Source organism: Coregonus clupeaformis, unplaced genomic scaffold (assembly GCF_020615455.1).
Source record: "Coregonus clupeaformis isolate EN_2021a unplaced genomic scaffold, ASM2061545v1 scaf0883, whole genome shotgun sequence".
Lineage (NCBI taxonomy): Eukaryota > Metazoa > Chordata > Actinopteri > Salmoniformes > Salmonidae > Coregonus > Coregonus clupeaformis.
Genome location: NW_025534337.1, coordinates 88,120 through 109,691, shown reverse-complemented (window position 1 = coordinate 109,691; position 21,572 = coordinate 88,120). Strand labels below are relative to the sequence as shown.

The following is a 21,572-nucleotide window of genomic DNA, read 5'->3' as shown; positions in this document are numbered from 1 at the left end:
TCAACAAGAGCAGTGTCAGCGGACTTAGAGCGTCTGAGTGTCTCCACAGGGGTGGAGTCCAGCACATATTTGGCTGTGGTGACTGACACTGGTTGAAAAGAGAAAAAGATGTTCAGTCTATCCTTTACTCTGTGGTACATGGTTTGAGCAGCATCCAATAAGTTGTCAAAGACAACTCTGGGTTTGAGCTGGGACTCCAGCTTTTTCTCTCCTAGTGGGAAGGAGTCTGCATCATCCACAGTGTACTGGGATACACTTTCAAGGTCTTGCATGATAATATTTACTATATCTTCGGCTGTAGAAACCGCATGGTGTGAGAAGGTGGTGCTAGGCATGCTCTGTAGCAAAGAATGGCTGGCTTTGCTAGCAGCTCTGAGAATGGTCTCACTCACAATGTGTTTGGCCTTAGCTCGGAACTCAGCACTGTGAAAGCTCTGGATGGAAATGTTAGAGGTTCTGCTGGCTGCACTAAGAGATCGCGTGAGTGTGGCAATCTCGGCTGACGTCACGTCACTCGAAATGGTGAGGTCCTCCAATTTCGAAATTATCGAGTCCAACTTCTGGTTGAAGTCGAAGGATGAATTTGACGTGCTCTCCCCAACGGAAGCAGAGCAGTCTTCCTTTGAAGTGTCCACCCTCAGCACCGAGATCACCTGTTTGATTACCCCTTTAGTGCAGGTGTCGAGGGTGAGCTGGTGGGCTGATGCTGAGAACTTAGAAGGGGTCTTACTGTCTGTCTTCTGTACAGGAGATTCCTCCACAGTGGCCTCAGTTACAAGTAGTCCAGTTGCAGAGAGCTCGATTTGCACAGGAGTATTTTTTCCCTCAGTGACATGGTGGGAGGTGAACAGCTTCCTTAGTTTGTCCAGGGTTTTGGTATAAATCATCTGGGAACCTGAACTCACTTCCACCCAAAACATTTTGCGACCTGATTTCGTACGCATGGAGGCCTTATTGACCTCATACCTCATGCAGGTCGGAAATAATTCCACCAAAGAGATCAGAGGCTGCCTCCTCAATATTCTCTGAGGAAACATGGACAGATAGGATTTCCGACAGTTTCCCACAAGAGTCGGTTCTATCCAGCGCAGCAGTATATGTCACAGCTGCATCCTGAATGACCTGAATGATGCATTGCTCAGCTTTGACAATATACTCCTCCACTGGTTGACCATGGAGGATGTTAACTTTATCAGCAGGGAGCTCCTTCTGAATACTCACATTCTCCTCTGTGATGGACATGGGTTGTTGAAGATAATGCTCTCAGTGACCATCTTAGAGGAGGCGAGAGATGAGTCGAGAAGCAGAGATCTGTATATTGTCGAGGTGGACATCTCTGGGTGCTTTATCACAGCAGCCTCCTCCAAAATGGCCGACGGGCCCTGGAGGATGTCAGAGATATCCATGTCCTCAATGGTCTCTACCAGAGACGATAGTAGGTCTCTGGCTGCCAGGTTGGTAGGTCTCTGGTTCTCGAGCTCTGTTTTGATTGCTTGACAGGCAGTTGCCAGAGCAACTGCAGAGCGAGAACAAAACTGCTTCAAGGTGGAGTCAGAAAAAGATGATGACAGATCTGTCATGGACATGGTGGAGAGTTGACTCTCAGAGACAAACGGGCTGAGTTTGACAGACACCTGTCTGACCAAGTCCCCAGCAAGAGCTCTCATATCTATTGCTCCACTAGCTGAGTTGTGGGAGCAGGCACTCTGTGGCCTTGACGGGTTCCTGTTATTCAAAAATCCTGTTATCCAAAAAACCTCAAGTACAAGATCCACAACATCGGATGACACTTCTGTCATTCTGTTGTCGGACAGAAATGTACTTGGATGAATGGTGCCTGCATTCACAGTCCAGTCGCAAATGGAGTTGTTGGACTGACTCTGGACTAGTGGAACTAGACAGGTTTCACTTGGACCTTGGCCAAAGAGCTCTGCCATTTTGAGCAGAACTGATCTTAAGACCTTCGACTTGGAAATGTTCAGCAGTGGGTCGTTGTTGGACAGTCTGGTGGATGGTCTGCTAGCCGATCTGTGAACCACTAGGCTTTGTATTTCTGCCGAAATGGCAGTTAGAAAATAGGTCAAGGGGCTGGTCGCTCTCCCCTCATTTCCTCCGTTGGTTTTAGCCTTGATGATGCTATCTATGATGATGACTATGACCTGTCCAGCCAGAGGACCCAAGATGGCCTCAAGCTCCCTCTCTAACTCAAGGGGAGACTTGTGGCCGAGCGCAATATGCTCTATGGCATGGGAATACATCTTAGAAGTCGCCATGCTTAGCATCTCTTGGGCAAACTGTTGACTTGCTGAGATACTTCCAGTCAGCAGAACTAGAGTTCCCTGACTGACACTTCGCATTAGCTCAGCCAATCTGGAGTTGAGAAGGTTTATAACCAACTCGACAATACCCATCATAAACTTGCCGTCCGTTGACATTTTGCTAGGTCTGTATTTCTCCTGTCTACTCCGTTTGGGCAGCGGTACGATGTCACCCTGCGACTGGCCGCTCTGGACCATGTCGAAGACAGAGTCCTCAGAGATGCCAAACACAGATCTCAGTGGTGCTGAGTGTGGTCTGTGTCTCATCTCTCTATCGCCACCCTCAGGTGAGGAGACATATCGGTCTTTGTCCTCACTCAGTAAAGAGGTCAAACACCTGCATAATGCACAACAGAAATTAATAGTACATGGTAACAAAATAAAAAAATATGATCCAAGAATTTGGGACACAAACTCAACCTTGTTTTTGTTATTCAAAGGAAGCATTGTGAAACATCTCAAACCACACTCAGACCAAACATTAACATTTAGAGTAAACTTTTTAGAGTGGTTGTGTAGTATCTAAGTAGTATTTCTCCCTAAGTGGATCTGGAATGGATATTTGTACCTATAACAGGAAAGACCTGCAAAAAGAGGAGGGGATAGAGCTAGGTATCTGTGAGAGGAGGGGATAGGGCTAGGTACCTGTGAGAGGAGGGGATAGGGCTAGGTACCTGTGAGAGGAGGGGATAGGGCTAGATACCTGTGAGAGGAGGGGATAGGGCTAGGTACCTGTGAGAGGAGGGGATAGGGCTAGGTACCTGTGAGAGGAGGGGATTGGGCTAGGTACCTGTGAGAGGAGGGTATAGGGCTAGGTACCTTTGAGAGGCGTGGATAGGGCTAGGTACCTGTGAGAGGCATGGATAGGGCTAGGTACCTGTGAGTAGAGGGGATAGGGCTAGGTACCTGTGAGAGGAGGGGATAGGGCTAGGTACCTGTGAGAGGCATGGATAGGGCTAGGTACCTGTGAGAGGAGGGGATAGGGCTAGGTACCTGTGAGAGGCATGGATAGGGCTAGGTACATGTGAGAGGAGGGGATAGGGGTAGGTACCTGTGAGAGGCATGGATAGGGCTAGGTACCTGTGAGAGGAGGGGATAGGGCTAGGTACCTGTGAGAGGCATGGATAGGGCTAGGTACCTGTGAGAGACATGGATAGGGCTAGGTACCTGTGAGAGGAGGGGATAGGGGTAGGTACCTGTGAGAGGCATGGATAGGGCTAGGTACCTGTGAGAGGAGGGGATAGGGCTAGGTACCTGTGAGTGGAGGGGATTGGGCTAGGCACCTGTGAGAGGAGGGGATAGAGCTAGTTACCTGTGAGAGGAGGGGATAGGGCTAGGTACCTGTGAGAGGAGGGGAAAGGCGTGGGAGTGCGTGTGCTGCAGGCGGTTCTGGCGCTGGTGCACCTGCTGGGTCCTCCACTACAGCTGAATCTGACGCTGCTGCCAAGAGAGGTCACCTCTCCTGCCTCATTACTTCCTGATCCAGAAGAGCTTGGCGAATCAGAGAGCTCTATCTGCATGGTGAGGTCAAGGGCGGGAACAACCACAGTGGATGTAGACTCCATCACCCATGCTACAATATCCATGCACTTGGCACTAAACTCATGTCTGCTCATCTGCAATGTTAAAAGACCATACAGAGTTAGTTTGTTAAAGGGGCTGCACTGATATAAAACGTAGAACCATTTACTCAAGCTAGTCAATTAAAGCAGTGGTTCAGGATTAAAGGTCCTGCAGGATTTCCACAAATAAATGTTTGGTCCATTTTACCAACATTAACTACTTTAGAGGTGACTATAACTCACCCCGGCACGCATATTCTCACTCAGCAGATTCCAATGGCTGAAAAGTAAATAAATGCCAGTACACAATGAACTACATGACATTACCTCTATTATTTTAGATTACGTTATGGATGGACATTACCTCTATTATCTTAGACTACGTTATGGATGGACATTACCTCTATTATTCTAGATTACGTTATGGATGGACATTACCTCTATTATCTTAGACTACGTTATGGATAGACATTACCTCTATTATCTTAGACTACGTTATGGATGGACATTACCTCTATTATTTTAGATTACGTTATGGATGGACATTACCTCTATTATTTTAGATTACGTTATGGATGGACATTACCTCTATTATTTTAGATTACGTTATGGATGGACATTACCTCTATTATCTTAGATTACGTTATGGATGGACATTACCTCTATTATTTTAGATTACGTTATGGATGGACATTACCTCTATTATCTTAGACTACGTTATGGATGGACATTACCTCTATTATCTTAGACTACGTTATGGATGGACATTACCTCTATGATTTTAGATTACGTTATGGATGGACCTCTATGGAACTAGGCCACACCCAGACATCCCTGATTGGTTATTTGGTCCGTTGAGTCCTTTGTATTGGCCTGAGACTATGGGAGACTCTCAATCTCCTCGCCTCCTTCTCAAAACCCATTGGATGAGAAGGTCAGAAGGGCGGGACCTCTGGCTTTCTCATCCAATGGGTTTTGAGAAGAGAGGACACGAGGAGTATGCAATTGAGATAGGGAACATATCTAGGGGATGCATGGGGAAGCCAAAGAGCAACTTACTCGTCCTTCATGTCCTGCACAAAGGTGTGTAGGTCTGGGTAGCTTCTCTTTCCCCTGCTGAGGGTGAGGCTGGTCTGGGAAGTTTCATCCTTGTGGGTCACGGTAGTGAAGGTCACCACTGCAGCCTGATGGCGACAACAGAAAGCAGAGTTAGGCTGTAATTCAATTTTGCATCATTAAAACACAAAACATCTCAATGAAATGTCATACATGTAATAGAAAAATACATCAAATACATCAACTTGTCCGAGAGAGATTTACATGGTTACAAAAACGTCACGCCAGGGTAAGCCTACACGAAATACAGCCCTTATTTTATGTGTTTCTAAAATCGCCTATGGGAAAAATGAATGGTGGAAAAACGATTGGAACCATTTCCCTGTTTGACCGCTAGATTTTATGGGTATTATCACACCTCCACTGTGGGACTCTATAGAGGGGTTGGTTGTTAAGCAACAAAACTGGCATGCAACTATGGGGCAAAATAGACAGGGTTTGACTTAGACTGTTGACAACATGCAAACTATATTTAGTCTCTAAATGTTTAATGCAAACATAAATACATTTGAACAATGAACTCGTCTCAAATACATTGTTACAGTTGTTGTTGGTTAGCTAGGTAGCGGATTTTTGTCATTGCATAGACATGATATCAGTCAAAACACCTCAAAACAAGACATGGTATCAATAACACCATACAACGAGCTTAAACATGCCATAGTGCTACGATTTCCCACATGGCAGCTTGTTGTTAGCTGAGGTTCAGAATCATAACAAGACACACGACATCCGGCCATCGATGTGCGAGCATCATTTTCGTGATGTCAGCCAACCCTTCTATGGCTCCTGGTCAAAAGTAGTACACTAGCCTACATAGGGAATAGGGTGCCATTTTGGACGAATTTATGAAGGTGCTGTCATAACCTTTGACCCCCATTTGACCCTACTGTACCTTTAGCCAACTCTCATGACTCCCCGGCCATATACTTTCTAGTTTGATATTACAGCATGAATAGCACATTATTTCATTTGTTAAACAATATTTAATCCACAGTAATTAATATAATTGAAGATTTAAAAATAAATTACATGCCTACCTTGAACTCTTTATTCTCCATCTCCTTGCAAAATCAGCACATTTCCTTGCCAAAATGAACGCGCATCCAGAGCGAAAACAAACGCAATCCTCCAGCACTAGGGAGGATTAGACTGAACTGCTCCAGCGGTTTCTGATCAGTTTCAACGTTTATCAGTGATGACGTAACAATGCTGTACAGATTGGACGCACTTTCGATCTCGTGCTGATGCAACTCTCTGTGTTGTTGAAAGCTCACGTATGGAAATCCTGCGAGTTGTAAACAAATTTAGGCTATTGTTGCCCTTAAAACTGTAATGTTGAGGACGCCATGAAAAATAAAATACATAACCCACACCGTTAGGCCAAGGTACATGCAATATGTCATCACTTTGCCAATAGACTTCTTGTTCCTTGTTGTATGTAGCCTTTCTTTTGGGATTAGCACCACTGTCACCTAGAAATTGATACTGCGGTTGTCACATAAAACAGATAACCCATAGTTCATTATTAAATAACATAACTCATTTCTTTATTTTATTACTCATAAAATATACAGCAATCTTCAGATACTGAAAGAATTCATGGGAGTTTCGAATTCAGTCACTATTTCATATGTACATGCTAGTTTCATCCTTTGAAAGAAAAAAAAGGACACGAAAAAACCTGTGAACCTCCTGATCCTGATTTGACGAACATAGCATATGTATTGTACATATTTCCAGTTAAAATGATTTTCAAAAAGAGACAAAAACGAGGGATTGAACAAGCAATCACATAAAAGGATTGAGTGGCTTCATTTTTTTGAAGAAGTTAAAGCAAGCAAAACCTGTCAAAATACATTGATTATAAGACCAAGACAAATAATATATATATTTTTTTTTCAACAGAAGAAAATCTAAATGCTGCTGTCCTACCATTGGTTTACAGTGTTTCTCCTCTCCAAGGGAGGCATGTTTTCTGCCTCGGAATAGTATCAGTGCTTTTCACAAACGTTGTAGTACTTAGTGTGCATCATTGTTTTCGCTCATACAGCTGCCCCTACTCTCCTAACCTCCCCTCAGTAACTAAAGAAGGCACAAAATGATGACATAAATATCACAAGAAAGAATACATGAATTAATCATTTACTTTCTAAAATATTTTCTAGAGGGCAAAGGACAGGTAGGTTTAATAACGCAAATGTAAAAAGTCCTGTCGCTCACATACAAATGCAAAATCTAAATGGCACCCTATTCTTTATAGAGTACACTACTTTTGACCAGAACCCTATGGGCCCTGGTCTTAAGTAGTGTACTATAAAGGGAATAGGGTGCCATTGGATGGAAATTCTTTGAAATTACTCATGAGAGCAAATACTACGATTTTTTGGTTCCCACAGAGGGTCAGGAGCTTAAGACATGAATGACTTTATTAAAATGTTTGTTCATAAAAAATAAATGATTTCCCCTCCTCCCACATGGATTACAGACAAGAGGCTAGGTGCGTTCTGACTGTCTTAGTGTGCGGATAAACATGACCATCACTCTCATAAAACTTAAATGAAACATCACTCCTTATGTTTTTTCTCAGCCCAAAACGCTCAATCCCATTTCTACTGTCAAAACAGGTTTTGAAAAGGCTTCTTCCACATCTTTTGGTCCATGTCTGTTTTTCACTCAGTGAAGTGCTACTATCCCCTTGGACTACAGGTTATTGCCGTCATAAGGTGTCCGTCTGTCTGTTGGCTGGACAGTTTCTACCGTTTAGGACCTTTGTGGGTAAAGGTAAAGGTGGGGTATAGCAGCAGCAGTTCCTCTGAAGTCCAGTATCTGCTGGAAGGACACCTGGTGGTACGAGAGGATGAGTGTGGCCAGCCAGCCTGTTGTGCCTCCCCCTCTCCCTCCCTCCCTCCCTCCATTTCTCTCTCTCCATCTGCAGGACTCTTAAGGCTCCTGTGCGGACTGTCTCGGCTCGTGCCCTCCCAAAGCTGGCTATGGTGATTTAAGACACGGTGTGTATGTGTGGATTTGTTTGTGGCCTCTGCCCCACTTCACTGTCCATCCGCCTGCCCTTGGCTCCCCTCCTGGGCAGCGACCACCACCCCCCTCAGTATGTCTCTGAGTCTGAGTCGTTGAGTTCCTCATCCTTGTAGAAGCCTCCATCGTGGTCGCGGTGGCCGATGTTGTTGAAGCTGCAGTAGGAGCTGTGCTCGCTGCGCAGCACGGGCAGGCTGTCGAAGGTCACACTCTTGGAGGGGCTGGTGGTGTAGTGGTTAATGGCACTGAAGGACAGGCTGGGCGCCGGGTTGCAGGGGGACACGGGCATCATGGTGGCCAGGATCAGAGCCAGGCAGTCCGCCACGTCTTTGTTGGGGGCGCAGGCCAAGGCAGGCGTGTAACCTGAGGGGTTCAAACAGAACAGCAGAGGGTCACTTCAGGAGCATCACCGTTTACTACAACACTTTTGGTGAAAAACATGACACAAAGTTAAGACAATAACCAAGCAGTGGACTAGAGAGAAACATTTGTGGACACATTGAGAAGAGAAGTACAGAAGAAAACGGTGTTAGCGTTATGGATCTTACCATTCTCATCGACTGCGAGCACGCTAGCACCCTTCACTAGTAGCTCCTGAACCACCACCGTCAGACCATTTCTGGCTGCAACGTGTAACGGCCTGAGGAGAAAGTACCGTCAGATTAGCCAGCAGCAAATGAGGATACCTCCCAAATGCCAGACTATTCCCTATATAGTGCACTTCTTCTAATTATAATAATAATATGCCATTTAGCAGACGCTTTTATCCAAAGCGACTTACAGTCATGCGTGCATACATTTTTTTGTGTATGGGTGGTCCCGGGGATCGAACCCACTACCTTGGCGTCAGCGCCGTGCTCTACCAGCTGAGCACAGAGGACCTCTTCTGGCCCAATTAATACAGCTGAACCATACGTACGTCTGTAAGGCTGCGTTAGTCGAGTTGATGAGGTTCCTGTCTGTAATCTTCTCCAATATCAACAAAGCACTGGTTTCATGCCCCTTTAAAAACCAGAGTCAAACATGTCAGACCAAAATTTAAACCAGAGAGAGCCAACTGTTCAGATGAACGTCATCTTCATGTGGGGATGCTCACCTTACTGCAGGCCAGATGAAGAGCAGTGTTCTTGACTGCATCCTGCAGGGTGAGCTCTGCTTTGGCACTGCTCACCAACAGCTCTGACACAGACAGAGAAACATAAAGAAACTCAATTAGGAAATGAAGCGACTTATTAAAATGTAAAACAGACATGTTGAACTTAAGCCGGCTGGGCGAGGCAAAGCGGAGGAGAGGGGGGCTGCGTACCGACAGCGTTGGTTTGTCCGTTCTCAGCAGCCATCATGAGGGGAGGTCTTCCCGGAGGCATCGGGGGAGTTGACCTGGGCGTTGTGGCCTAGCAGCAGCTGAAGACACTCCACGTGGTCCGTGAAAGCCGCCGCATGCAGGGGGGTCCTGGAGAGAGAGGAAACTTATTTCACCGACATCATGTAGGACTGTTATAAACAAGTTTGTTCAATTAACCCTGTTTATACCATAGAAATATAAAATCACTAATAGATGTATTAAAAGTAATCTACAATCCCTCATCCAACCCCAGAGGTCATTTTATTCCCAAAACAACATTATTCTCCAGAAGAAAAGGACTTTGTCATGTGCTGTAGTTACCGGTTCTTGGTGTCAGTGGCGTTGACAATGGCCGGCCCCAGAGTGTCAATCAGCATCTCTGCAGCCCCCTCGTTGTCATTGATCACAGCACAGTGGAGGGGGCTGAACGAGTTGCCCTCGGTCTTGTGGAAAACCTCCTGTTCCAGCAGCACCTCTACACACGTGTCATGGCCTAGTGGAAGATTGATTCATACAGGAAAAAGATGACGTCGCTGCAGACCACAACAATACTCTCAGAGAAAGCTACACATCTGACAATGGTGAAGTCACAAAAGATGTTTTAGCTACAACATATGCTATGTCAATCCCTGACAAAGTCCTGTTTCAGTGTAAGGTCCTCCACTGAGAGTCATAACCCCTAATTCTGTTGTAGCCTTGTTCATTCCCCCACATGGCTCCGTCCACACCAATCGAATGCTTTTCAAGCCACAAGAGGGAGTGAATGAGTGTACACTTCATGGAGGAGAGAACAGAGCTACAGTCCAGTTAGTCAGTACGTACCGTTGTATGGCCTGCCTAATTCAGGGACATGTTTACGGTGCTGAAGAGAGAAAATCAGAAAAGATCTAGTGTTCCGTTAGTCCAGTACGTACCGTTGTAGCAGGCCCAGTGTAGTGGCGTGTAGCCCTGGTTGTCTGTGATGACGGGGAGGGTCTCCACTGACTGGGCGGCGTGTAGGAGCCCCCCCCAGCACCCCGATGTGTCCGGATGCCGCCGCCAGGTGGACAGGGGTCCGCCCCCTTACAGTCCCGAACCAGGAAGCTGGCGCTGTGCTGCAGCAGGGCCTCCACACACTCCTCATGACCCGTCACCGCCTGGGAGGAAGGGCGGGGAGACAAGAATGGATTTGAATAACTAATAATCAATGATATAATAATGAATCATCAATTATTACAAATGATGTCTGAGGCAGGTCCCCCTACAGGGATGAATACACCACTACCCATGGACAACTACTTTTCTGAAGATAATATGTATATTTGAGCCTCCCCGTCTCTTTCTGTGTGTGAGCGTATACAGCCAGCTCTCCTCCTCACCCCTCTGTGTAGCGCTGTTCTGCCCCACTTGTCTTTGGCTTCTACGCTGGCTCCCTTGTTGAGCAGTGAGTACAAACAGTCTGTGTGTCCGCTCAGCACCGACAGCATCAGAGGGGTTCTGATACACAAGACAACAAGGTCATATTACAAACTGGTAATAACCAGAGTCCCAAATGGCAACCTATTCCCTATATGGTACACTACTTTTGACCCGAGCCCATAGGGTTCTGGTTTAAAGTAGTGCACCAAGTAGGGCATAGGGTGCCATTTGGGACGTAGGCCTAGTGTCAAAATATATATAAGATATAAGAATGTGAGATGATTGACCGTTGGTAGCTAGAGGAGGATAAACAGAGAGGATATAAGAATGTGAGATGATTGACCGTTGGTAGCTAGAGGAGGCTAAACAGAGAGGATATGAGCTGATTGCTGGACGACTATTACCTTCACATGAACAGACAGATTTCTAGAACAGTGGTATTGGTAGATGACATCCTCATGATGTTAACACAGCAGATAATAAAACATTTTGGGGCTGAGGCCCTCGAAGCCTGTCACCTGCTAGCTGTGTACCTGGCTCTGGATAGAAGTCCCCCTGTGCACTGATCTAGGATCAGCTTACCCTCCCCAGATCCTCAGCAATAATGACAAAAAATGACCTTAGATCAGTGTGTAGTGGGCATTTTCACACTATGCTATATAATATCCCTAGAGTGGACATTGGCATCCTAGCAACATGACCAAACAAATGTCCATCTTGGTAAGGAAAACTTTTGAATGACAGAATCTCTAGGTCTTACGTGATATCCTATGCGTACCTGCAGCGTGGATGGGGGTCCTCTTCAGGGTGAAGTCTTTAACCAGGATGGAGGCTCCCTGGTTGATGAGGACGTCAACACACTCCACATGGCCTTTAAAGGCAGCCAGGTCCAGAGTGGTGCGCCCCTGGCTGTTCCTCACGTCTAGATCCAGCAGAGACTGAACCAGGACCTCCATAGCATGGTGGTGGCCGTGGTACGCCTGAATGGAAACAAACACACAGTCTGAAGCAAAGTCCAGTGGTATGCCTGAACAGATATACACTCCTAATATAATCAATGTCCTATAGTAGACCAGTGGTATGCCTGAACAGATATACACTCCTAATATAATCAATGTCCTATAGTAGACCAGTGGTATGCCTGAACAGATATACACTCCTAATATAATCAATGTCCTATAGTAGACCAGTGGTGTGCCTGAACAGATATACACTCCTAATATAATCAATGTCCTATAGTAGACCAGTGGTATGCCTGAACAGATATACACTCCTAATATAATCAATGTCCTATAGTAGACCAGTGGTATGCCTGAACAGAAACAGTCCTAGACCTCTAAAGTAGACCAGTGTCTCTCAAATCGGGTGCCCATTTTTTCTCCCGCCCAGCATCAACATCGAAGGTCCCTGCCAAGCGTGAGATTTAGAAACAAACACACTACTACTCCTCTGTTGGAGGTTGATTAACTCAAATGGCAAAATAAGGAAATCATCCTCATCATCACCGTGTCAAAATATGCATGTATTTTACACTAATCAGGAACAGATAGGAACATGGTGTGTGAGTGTCTGGACAATCAACTTTTCGTGGAAAAACAACACCATGCCTGCATCCCAGATAGCAACCTATTTCCCATGTAGTGCAGTACTTTTGATCTGGGCCCATAAGGTTCTGGTCAAAAGTAGTGCACTAAATAGGAATAGGGTGCCATTTGTCATGTGGCGAGACCCCTACAGGAGCAGGTAGGCTTTACTCACAGCTAAGTGTAGGGGGCTGATGGGAGCTCTGACATCAGAGTCGTTCAGGATGTCTGTCCCTGAGGTTTCCATTAGCTGGGGAAAGACAAGGACGGGCCAGTTTAGACTTGTAACATATTTACTTTGAAGGTTAGTCTAGTAGCATGTTTCATGTTGTAAATCTCAGTGTCCAGCCCCTGCAGACATACTGGGGTGTTGCATTCGTATCTTAAACAAGCTAGTGTGAGGAAAAGTAACCAACTGGTACTTACCACATCTAAAGGTGTTTCACTTGCAATCTGGAAAAAGAACATCAAGAGTGACGATGCGGCCACGACAAACATGCAACCACACCTTAAAACCTACTGAATATCAACGTCTGTCCCAAATGGCACCCTATTCCCTATATAGTGCATTACTTTTGACCAGAGCCCTATGGGCCCTACATCCATTTGGGACGCAGACAAAATGGTCTGTGAATGCAGGGCGTCTAGTCCCCTGTGGTTCTGACTCACCAGCTCCAGACAGAGGCGGTGTCCGTACGCAGACGCGTAATGGACTGCGTTGTAGCCCTGATTGTCCCTGATCCCTGGGTTAGCGTCGTTTCGCAGCAAATATTCCAGACACCTAGAGGTCAGAGGTCAAGAGTTCACTAATCATTATACCAACATCAAGACAGACAGATAAGCAAGCAGAGACACTTTCCCAAAGGAGACGTGGCCAAGCTTTCACACTGCAGATTTAACACTAGTATGTATTCAAACACGGCCAACAACATACTCTAGACTACAGTGAAATGTGAAAGGTCATGGCACCACAACATACTCTCCAGACTACAGTGAAATGTGAAAGGTCATGGCACCACAACATACTCTCCAGACTACAGTGAAATGTGAAAGGTCATGGCACCACAACATACTCTCCAGACTACAGTGAAATGTGAAAGGTCATGGCACCACAACATACTCTCCAGACTACAGTGAAATGTGAAAGGTCATGGCACCACAACATACTCTCCAGACTACAGTGAAATGTGAAAGGTCATGGCACCACAACATACTCTCCAGACTACAGTGAAATGTGAAAGGTCATGGCACCACAACATACTCTCCAGACTACAGTGAAATGTGAAAGGTCATGGCACCACAACATACTCTCCAGACTACAGTGAAATGTGAAAGGTCATGGCACCACAACATACTCTCCAGACTACAGTGAAATGTGAAAGGTCATGGCACCACAACATACTCTCCAGACTACAGTGAAATGTGAAAGTTCATGGCACCACAACATACTCTCCAGACTACAGTGAAATGTGAAAGGTCATGGCACCACAACATACTCTAGACTACAGTGAAATGTGAAAGGTCATGGCACCACAACATACTCTCCAGACTACAGTGAAATGTGAAAGGTCATGGCACCACAACATACTCTCCAGACTACAGTGAAATGTGAAAGTTCATGGCACCACAACATACTCTCCAGACTACAGTGAAATGTGAAAGGTCATGGCACCACAACATACTCTCCAGACTACAGTGAAATGTGAAAGGTCATGGCACCACAACATACTCTCCAGACTACAGTGAAATGTGAAAGGTCATGGCACCACAACATACTCTCCAGACTACAGTGAAATGTGAAAGGTCATGGCACCACAACACACACAACAGTAAGAGAGGTGTGAGACGTACTTTCCGTCTGTGTCGGAGGCAGCAGCGTAGTGGAGCGGGGTGCAACCCCTTTTATCCAGATCGTTCACACTGGCCCCAGACCCCACCAAGGCAAACAGACACTGGTAGTTACAATTGGCTGCCGCATAATGCAGAGGACTCCTAGAAGAACGCACAGAAACCATTCAACATCAACAACAGAAACAGCTTATTGGAGCTGTAAAACATTTACTTTTACATTTACGTCATTTAGCAGACACTCTTATCCAGTGCGACTTACAGGTGCAATTAGGGTTAAGTGCCTTGCTGCAGTGCACATAGACACATTTTTCACCTAGTCAGCTAGGGTTTGAACCAGCAACCTTTCGGTTACTGACCCAACGCTCTTAACCGCTAGGCTACCTGCCGCCCAATATTTCCCATAATAATTCCTATATGCCCCTATACTATATTCCCCATTATCATAAAGATCACATATGAAAGTTATTTGATGCCACAGACAGACCTTCCGAAGCTGTCCTTTCTGTTGAAGTCTGCCCCTGTGTTGAGCAGCAGATTCAGACAGTCCAGGTTCCTGGTAACAAGATATCAAGTTCAGAAAGGCCCTCGTACATCTGAGCTATCAGGTGGATTAACAATATCAAGTTCAGAAAGGCCCTTTCACATCTGAGCTATCAGGTGGATTCAAATATACCTCCTCAGCTTATTTAACAAATATCAAGTTCAGAAAGCCCCACTCTGAGCTATCAGGTGGATGGTAACAATGAGAACCTTAAAGAAAAGAGAAACCCGTACACTGCTCTTGCTAGTATCACTGTTTTTATAATGCTAATAAAAGCAATAATACAAAAGTGATACTAGCAAGAGCAGTTTGCAGGTTTCTCTTCTCTTTCAAGAAGATATAAAGACAATTTAGACCAGAGCGCAAGTCAATACCACCATGGCATGGAACCACATTATACAGAAATGATACCGCACTAATGATCTATACGATTTTTTTAATACTGCTAAACAATGTGAAATGTAAGAGTGTGAATATGTGTTTGTTCTTTCTGGTGGCTTTCCAGTTCATGAACTAAATATTCCTTGGTGTAAAGCCTGGACCAGTCCACTCACCCAACAGCTGCTGCAGCATGTAAACAGGTCCTTCCAAAGTCGTCAGGGGTGTCTATATCAAAGCCTGATGAGAGGAGCTTCCGACAGCAGTCAGAGAACCCACTGAGAGCAGACAGGTGGAGGGGGAACATCCCATGGACGCCTCGCCTGCAACACATTTTTACATTTTAGACTTTAAGCAGACACTCTTATCCAGAGCGACTTACAGTTGATTCAGCTAAGATTGGAAACAGCACCACATCACAGTCCTCATTAAACCCCACAGCAGATCAACACATCAGCATGCTGCAATGCCCTGTCTATCAACCCCCCACACACCACAATGTGTTGAGCATAGTCTCCAAGCGGGAATTCGGTCAATGACAGAATTGCAGATGCATGTTGCATTTTTGCTGGAAACTGTGTGTGTTCTCACTTGGCTGTGTCAGCTGCGTTCGTGATGAGTGTATTGATGAGTAACTCATGGCCGTAGCGAGCAGAGATGTGCAGAGGTGTGTTTCCATTCTTTTCTTCACAGTCGATCTCAGCACCTACAGAACACACACACACACACACACACACACAGACACACACAGACACACACAGACACACACACAGACACACACACACACACACACATACACACACACAGACACACACACACGTCAACCACTTGACCCTAGAGGCCTCATGAAGCTTCATGTTCAACCACATTGCAAGTAACATTGGGAAAAGAGTGGAGAGAGAGAGAGAGAGAGGGGGGGAGAGAACAAAACAATACATTCCTGATCAGGTCACTTCACCCCCTGGTCCAACCTCTCTCTCTTCATAACTTGGTTCTGAAAAACCCCTGGTCCAACCTCTCTCTCTTCATTACTTGGTTATGAAAACCCCCTGGTCCAACCTCTCTCTCTTCATTACTTGGTTATGAAAACCCCCTGGTCCAACCTCTCTCTCTTCATTACTTGGTTCTGAAAAACCCCCTGGTCCAACCTCTCTCTCTTCATTACTTGGTTCTGAAAACCCCCTGGTCCAACCTCTCTCTCTTCATTACTTGGTTATGAAAACCCCCTGGTCCAACCTCTCTCTCTTCATTACTTGGTTCTGAAAACCCCCTGGTCCAACCTCTCTCTCTTCATTACTTGGTTCTGAAAACCCCCTGGTCCAACCTCTCTCTCTTCATTACTTGGTTCTGAAAACCCCCTGGTCCAACCTCTCTCTCTTCATTACTTGGTTCTGAAAAACCCCCTGGTCCAACCTCTCTCTCTTCATTACTTGGTTCTGAAAACCCCCTGGTCCAACCTCTCTCTCTTTATCACTTGGTTATGAAAACCCCCTGGTCCAAATCACTGGCTCTAACCTCTCTCTCTTCATTACTATTATGAAAACCCCCTACACATTTGAATGCGTGTTGACTCACATCCACACCAAGGTCCAGGAGGTACTTGACCACACTGATCACCACTGGAGGCTGCAGAGTGGAGAGAGAGTGTAGAGCCTTCTTGTCTTTACAGGACACCTCTGATCCATGAGAGGCCAGCAGTTCCACCTCAATGTGCCCTATGAGAGAGAGAGAGAGAGAGAAAAAGAGAGAGAGAGAGAGAGAGAGAGAGAGAGAGAGAGAGAGAGAGAGAGAGAGAGAGAGAGAGAGAGAGAGAGAGAGAGAGAGGAGGGAGATAGTAAGGGGGTTAAGAGAGAAACAGAGATACAAACACAGAGAGATAGGCAGAGAGAGGGAGAGATAGATTAGTTTACAGTGGTACACAGCACCATAAGCAACACCTACATCATGTTAGTACAACTGAAAACATCTAATCAACCTACTTAGTACATGATTCTGACATAATAACACACTAGACGTGGCTCATACAGCTGAGCTGTGAGACTAACACACAGTCCATTCATTCATTCATTCATTGGTATAAAGGACATTAGTCAGAATGTAAATGATGTGGTAAACTCATCACCCATGTAAGCAGCCCAGTGGATTGCTCGGCGATCCTTCTTGTCAAAGGCATTAATGTTGGCTCCTCTGGAGAGAAGCAGCCTCACCATCTAACAGGGAGAGGAGAGAGAAACAAAACACAGGTTGAGGAAAACTAAACAGCAAAATCCACTAAATCTGGCTTCAAAGCCTTCCCTTTAAAATTATATATTTTGTATTCACAATGAATGAAAGATAACATGTAAAGACATGGTACATTTCTCCCCTTTTAGTCCCCCTTTGACCTCCCCCCCCCCCCAGAATGCCTCCAAACACATTTAAAAAGAAAGGGAAAGTAATTGAGTTACATGTCAGAAAACAAAACAAAAGTATACAACAACGTTACTTCAAGCAAAAATGTAATAGCCTAACAATTTCAGGTGATTAAGTGATTTTATAGGCCTATATAGCAGTAATCTCAAGGTGGGGCCAAGAGTACTAATCTGGAGGAAGTGTTTGGAGCTGTTCAAAATAGGATATCATCGGGTCCCAGGAGGAATAAAATGAGTTGGTTGACCCTCGAATGGTAACTTCATTTTTTCTCATTTTAGGAACAGCTTCAGATCTTTGAGCCAAAGAGAGGCTAAGGGAGGATTGATAGATTTCCAATCCAATAAAATCCTTCTGCGGGCTAACAGGGAGGCAAAGGCAATGGCATCTAGCTGTCTATTGGTCAGAGAAGGATTGTTGTTTGGTACTCCAAAAATAGCAATTTCTGCACTAGGCTGCAACTTTATATCAAATGCTTCATAAAGGGTTTTAAATAGTGGACAACTAATCTGCCAGACGGGGACAGGACCAGAACATTTGATTAGTCCCATTATCACAGAGTATTGTGGATGATGGTACATCAAAAGACAGAGGTGGGATACCCTGGTCAGGTGGAACAAACAGCCTACCCCTCCCAGTGCTTGCAAACTCAGGACTAGCAAACGCTCTACTCCCAGGAGCTGACTGTACAATTGGTGTAAATGGAAGGACACCCCTCCCTCTACCCACACTAAAATCCCCAGCATAACATGTCTTATGGATTTGAGAATCTTCCATGGCTCAACAGAGCACTAAAATACAATGTAATTTAGTGCATTCAAATACCAAAAAAAATAAATGCAAAAAACAAATTCATCCAAAACATACAAATAAGCACGAATACCTGTATCTAATGAATATGCTACATTCACTTTCACTGTTTACAGTATATATTCACTTACAGTAAGCCATCAACAAATTCACATGCGCAGGTCGTGCACCTCATCCACATGCACAGCTCCGGCGGTCGGCTTGAGCTGACCAGTCGGCAGGTCACGTAATTAGGACACTGCCACAACTGGAATTCTGATGGTTGGATAATTTTTATTCGACCTGCACACGAAGAGACAACACACAATATGTTAGCTCTTGGTGCAGCCACAGCTCTCGGGCACCTTGCTAGTTGAAGGTCAGGCAAAGAGAACAGGTGCTGCATGCACACATTCAGTGCCTAACAACACACTATACAATACAAGTAAAATGATATACAACATAATTCTGACAAAATAAAAGACATAACTGCACACCACGAGACAACACACAATAGGTTAGCCCTTGGTGCAGCCACAGCTCTCGGGCACCTGCGTGAGCACATAGAAACTCACTCAAACACTGCCCCAAATACTCCCGAGTTACAATAGGTACCCTAATTAGCGAGCTCGGTGAAAGTTGTTAACATACATCTTTATATTGTCCACATTGTAACAAAACCTGTAGTTGCGTAACAGCACTTTGTGTAACTTTACCACAGTTTTATATTGACAAATTACGGCGCCAAGGACAACATACCTTGCTAGTTGAAGGTCAGGCAAAAGAGAACAATAAGAGGGTACATAAATACAGATAACCCGCGATGGACCAAACCAAAATATACACAACTTTTACAATTAGGTGTATTTGCAATATAGATACATAAAAATGTTTGTACACCAAAAAATAACATTAGCTATGCAGCTGTAATTAAATAAAGAAACCACATTGAATTATTATTATTATTAACTTATTAACATCCCCTCTTGACCTGGCCTACTTGAACTGTCCTTGTGTGCAATTTGGTGCATAATCTAGGGGAACAACATCACACTACTACACATATAATTCAAGTCATACCTTTATTGTCATTCATGCTCTTATTTTTAACCTAGTAGTTTTGCAAAAGTGTAACCTGCGTCAATTCTAGGAAATATTGGAATAACGTGCTTAAGAGGAGCCCTGACACGCACAACAGGATAACACAACTACCACATTTTCAATTGACAATCATTGTTTTAAATGGATGTGGTCAATAGATTTGTATAGGCATATATACTCATTTAATTTAACTTGTAAGCCAAGGTTGGATTAGTAGGTCAATGCAACATGCACCTGGATAACCGCGTCATGAATCGGAACGGGCTCCAACGTCCTCATATACACATTATGACTAAATAAAGATCTTAATATTTCACGAAATAAAGACATAGAAGAAAACAGGTTCTAGAAACTCAATTTCTCCATGGCAATAGAATGTAAACATGTAAATTGCTCCAAACATATCCAAATATCGCCTACAACTCAATTCTCAGCGCAGCATATTGGACGACTCCACAGGCATTGATCATTCGCGACTTTAAGTCATTCCTGTTATCTCTAGAGCATCCCGTATATTTATAGCGCTGCATTTCGTCCCCCTCTGACCATGGATAGGGTTGGGAGCATTCCTGAGTTCACTTATGGTCCCACTAAGGTAATCTTAGGAGATATTCCTTTTGGCATACTGTAAATGCCTGTGCATAATGTACCTAATAAAGCATAATTATTTTAATTATCTTCAAAGGAATTCTGTAGAAGCAGCCTTTATTTTCAGACTCTGCAGGCCTGCTGGGAGGAAGCATATTACAATAAACAGGTAAGATTCATCCCACAAAAACAGTAACCACAGAAAAAAAAGAGATAGATTTAATCCCAAAACCAGAGTTTTATTTCAAGACAGTTTAGAGAAGATGGTCATAAGAGTTTTTAATATCACTTGCAAATTGTGAGACATGAGCAGTTGTGAAATGTTGCGAGAGAACCTTCTGAAAGCACATTATATGGTCTTTAGTGGCACGGTCTCACACCTTACCTCATCTTGCAGAAGAAGTTCATGGTCCACTATCTGCTGCTCCAGAGTCGATGCCAGGTCTCGCCCCATGTCACCATGGAGCACATGAGCGACTGGCTGGTGTCTCAGGGCAAAAAATCCCTTAGGGAGAGGTGAGTACCACGTCAGCTCTCACCTTCACTGCCATTCTCTGTCACCAGCAGCACTCCAGGAGGTGTGGGTAAAATAAACAACAGATAAATAGGAAGCCAGGAAAGTTGAAATGCTTTGTGTTTTATTTGAAGGGTGTGGAAGGAAACCCTGGAGGAGGGGAACGAACTCGCTCGGCTGGTAAGAGAATGAGAGTTAGAGACTTAGACTATCAGTCAGTGAGCTCCTTTCTAGCCTTTCAACAACTAGTCAGTACAGCAGAATATATCTGTTGTGAAATTACACTAATGGGACTTCCTGTTTCCTACGGCAGACCTGGGAAGTAAACACCTGCCTAAAAATGATTGACATGGAGCACAAGGCTGTCTGCAAGCTCCGCCGCTCTATGCACACCACCTCTCCAGCTGGCGCTGACATGTGAGTTCCATGTACTGCCCTGCATACAGCTTGCTCCATTCATCTACACATCTGGAGCTATGCAGAAAATAACTAGGGCAGTGTTCTCTGTGTGAACATTGCACATCGTTTAGCTTTCTCTGCTGCTTTTTGTTGATTTCAGCGACCCCCAAGGTCCACATCATCGTGGAGAGAGCTGTGAGGAGCATTCTGGACAAGCTGTCCAATAAGCCCTGTAGCAACCTGCTCAGCCCATCCCAGGTGGTGGTGGAGCTGGTGCCCAGGATCCTCCTGGCCCTGTGGCTTCAGCCAGAGGAAGGCCATTCAGATCACCCCATCCTCCTAAGCGGGATGGCTGTGAGTATGGTGGTGGCCGTAGGGGAGAAGCTCTCCAACACGTTGAAGGCCTCTTCTCCTCACACCCCTTTCTCCCGGGCTGCTGCTTTTGACTCTGTGAGGTCGATCCTCGGGAGAATCAGCCAGTCATTCTCCCTGGATGACCTCAAGACCCCTTTTTTTATGAGCTCTGTCTGTGCCTTTGTGGCGGACGAGGTGAAAAGCTACTTCCAGCCTACTGCAGACACCCTGCGAGTTCCCCCTGTCCTAGTGGTGGCCTTCTCCGCCACACTACCAGCTGATATCCAAGC

General features: G+C 45.1%; 1 long non-coding RNA gene and 1 pseudogene across 1 annotated transcript; both read right to left on the bottom strand.

Moving 5' to 3' along the window:
* Positions 1-6,517: 6,517 nt before the first annotated feature.
* Positions 6,518-15,985, bottom strand: LOC121562523 (annotated as a pseudogene).
* Positions 15,986-16,827: 842 nt separating this feature from the next.
* Positions 16,828-18,516, bottom strand: LOC123481150. The gene is made up of 3 exons (XR_006659175.1): positions 18,479-18,516; positions 17,251-17,338; positions 16,828-16,843 (listed from the first exon to the last, which is right to left on the bottom strand). It is a non-coding gene; the product is annotated as an uncharacterized LOC123481150 (long non-coding RNA).
* Between the last annotated feature and the right edge of the window lie 3,056 nt (positions 18,517-21,572).